Source organism: Octopus bimaculoides, chromosome 13, assembly GCF_001194135.2.
Source record: "Octopus bimaculoides isolate UCB-OBI-ISO-001 chromosome 13, ASM119413v2, whole genome shotgun sequence".
Taxonomy (NCBI): domain Eukaryota; kingdom Metazoa; phylum Mollusca; class Cephalopoda; order Octopoda; family Octopodidae; genus Octopus; species Octopus bimaculoides.
In genome coordinates, this window is record NC_068993.1 from 59,271,349 (window position 1) to 59,274,288 (window position 2,940).

The following is a 2,940-nucleotide window of genomic DNA, read 5'->3' on the forward strand; positions in this document are numbered from 1 at the left end:
TATATATATATATATATATGCATTTTAAATTTATGCGTATTGAAAAATAGATAACTCGACATTGAAGTCAAAGGTGAAAAATCAGGTAATGGTGAATTGGGATTTTATATAATAAAAGATAACGATAAAATAATTATACAGATAATCTTTATGATAATTAGGTTGAAAAAGATAGAGAATAAAATTCATCGATCCTAAAGATGTGTATAGAGATATAAATTGTTAAATAATTATCTGAAAATTGAAGTATGAGAGAGAGATCTTTAATAAATGAAAAATAATTATGAGGTAATAATGGGTGGAAGAGAAAAAGAAAAATCAAGAAGATAGACAAGGTAATGAACTGAAAAACAAAATGATAGACAAATGTAAACAAAGACTAGAGAATTTTTAGGACTAGAAGGAATGTTGTAAGATTCAAGAGGCTTCCTGGAGCTAGTAAAAATAACATGTTGCATAAAAGGGAACAAATAACCGAGGAAATGAGCGTTTACCGATAAAAATATCAATAAAACTACTTTCAGATGTAATGAAATTTATTTGAAAAGAGATATAACAAAAAATTGTTTGAATGGAGGATAAGAAAGAGAGATAGAAAGAAGTAAATGGAAGAAAGTAGACAGGTTATATATATATATATATATATATATATACAGAGAGAGAGAGAGAGAGAGAGAGAGAGATAGAGAGAGAGAGAGAGAGAGAGAGAGAAAGAGAGAGAGAGAGAGAGATAGAGAGAGACTAACAGACAGACAGATTTGGGAGCAAATGAAAGGGAAACTTTGAAGGAAAAAGGGATGCTACTCTACGAGTCGTTTTAAATGACAGAAATTCTATTGGACGATACAATAAAATATGTTAAAGGTGAAAGTCTAAAAATAAGAAAACTAACATATTACTAGAAATAATGCGTTGAAATGTAAGGTGGACATACTTCAATTCTAGTTAGTTAAAAGGGAAAACAAATCATTAAAGTAACAAATTATTGCCTATAATGAAATAGCTGCCTGCGGAATATCATTTTGCTAGTAGGAAAAAGAGACTGCTGCACTAGAATTTAGTACAAATTAACAAACCAGGAAATAAATACTTGAAAGGAAATTAGCAGAATAAACACGATCTAGAAAAAAGATTGTAAGGTTTTTGAATAAAAATAGTATAATGTTTTACGTACAAAAGTGTAGGAAACTCTTCCCATAGTTTAAAAGTTAATATACCGCAAAACAAAGATTAAGCAAAAAGCATGAAAACGCAAATGAGGAAGTGTGATGGGTTTAAGTGCGTACTAAAAGTAATGATTCAAAGTTGAAGGCGATATTTTCAATGTAGAAAAATCTTCTCATTAAAATCAATTTTGGTCAGGCACTCTCGTAGTAAAGTGCTGCTTCATTAAATATTTGCCTGTTGGCAGAGAGTTTTGAGATAGAAAGCAAAATGTTCTTAAAGAAATTATAATATTCTTGTGGTCGATAGATAGTTTATGAATTTAGTTTAATAATTTGTTCGATTTGATAAAAGGGCGTCTTAGGGAAGCGAAAAGTCAGTTTTGTGTGGCTTGATTTCAGTAGTTGCTAATAGTCTGAATTCTTTTAAGAATAAATGTCTTTTCTAATTCTTTTATTCTGCCATAGTTTGAAATTAAAGAACTATAGCAGAACGTTTTCTCAAGAAAGACCACTTTCTAAGAATATTAACTTGGATTTAAGACGGTAAATAATTTCATTCTGTCAAAATTTACTTTTCCAGTACAATTTTATTGCATTGCTTCAGATTACTTATGTTACGGATGATAGTGTTTAGAGATGCGTTTGTGTGTATGTGTGCGTGTAACTGTTGGTGTACGTGTGTGTGTGTGTGTGTGTGAGAGAGAGAGAGAGAGAGAGAGAGAAAGAGAGAGAGAGAGAGAGAGAGAGAAAGAGAGAGAGAGAGAGAGAAAGAGAGAGAGACAGAGTGTGTGTGTGCGTGTGTGTTTGTGTTTGTGTTTGTGTGTGTGTGTTTGTGTTTGTGTGTGTGTGTTTGTGTTTATGTGTGTGTACGTATATTTGCTTGTATGATGCATGGTAAAGAGGAATGTAAGAGGAGAGGAAGAAATGGAGGTAAATCTGGAAAGGTATCAGAAGGAGAAAGGAGGGAAAGTTAGAGGTAATGGTGATGTACTGTGGAAGAGGGAGGTGACGAGTGATATACTATAACGCATATTAGATTTCAAGGGCTTTTGAAGTTCGTTTACACGATTAAAGGAAGGTAAAATATAGGGAAACTATTAAAACCAGGAAATAAAGAAATCCTGTCTGTAATATTTATAACTAGGATTCTGCATTGCCAAATAAACTTCAGTGATTCCCTGCAGATAATCTGGCTTACATCAGTCTATAAAAGATTACTTTCTATTTGACAAGATGAATTAAAGAGAAATATTTCAGCGATAAAATATAACACAACGAATTAATATATTCTTCGAAAGGAAATCATCAGCGACTAATCCAGTAACACCACCAAGCCTGTTTGGCGAGTAGGGTGGTTTCTGAGCCTTTTGCGGGATGAAAAGCAGGTCATACCAAACAGTAGATGGGCTTAGGATAGTTAAGGGTCTTGTCTAAGGACTTAGAAAGTTTGGTTTAGTACTCAGTTGCACATTTGGTCGACCAGGACGAGTTGCATTTTTAGCTGTAGCGAAAGCAACTAACCCATGAAATGGAGAACTCGAGTTGAAAAGCCTAAGATATGTTTATCATTGAGTTTGTGGCAAACATTTGCGCCGCTCTCTGCCATCAATGCTTCTAAAAAGTGTGCAGACCCTTCATAAGACCTCATCACTGGAAACTAATCCTTTGTGTGGGCGGTATAACACTGGATGTGGGACCCTCATACATGGAAACCGAGAACCTATTATATTTACACACACACACACACACACACACACACACACACACACACACA

The 2,940-nt window shown here is 33.7% G+C and overlaps 1 protein-coding gene across 2 annotated transcripts in view; it reads left to right on the plus strand.

Moving 5' to 3' along the window:
* Window positions 1-2,940, plus strand: part of LOC106874403 (uncharacterized protein DDB_G0275275) — a 95,266-nt gene that overhangs the window by 86,297 nt on the left and 6,029 nt on the right. The window lies entirely within an intron of this gene.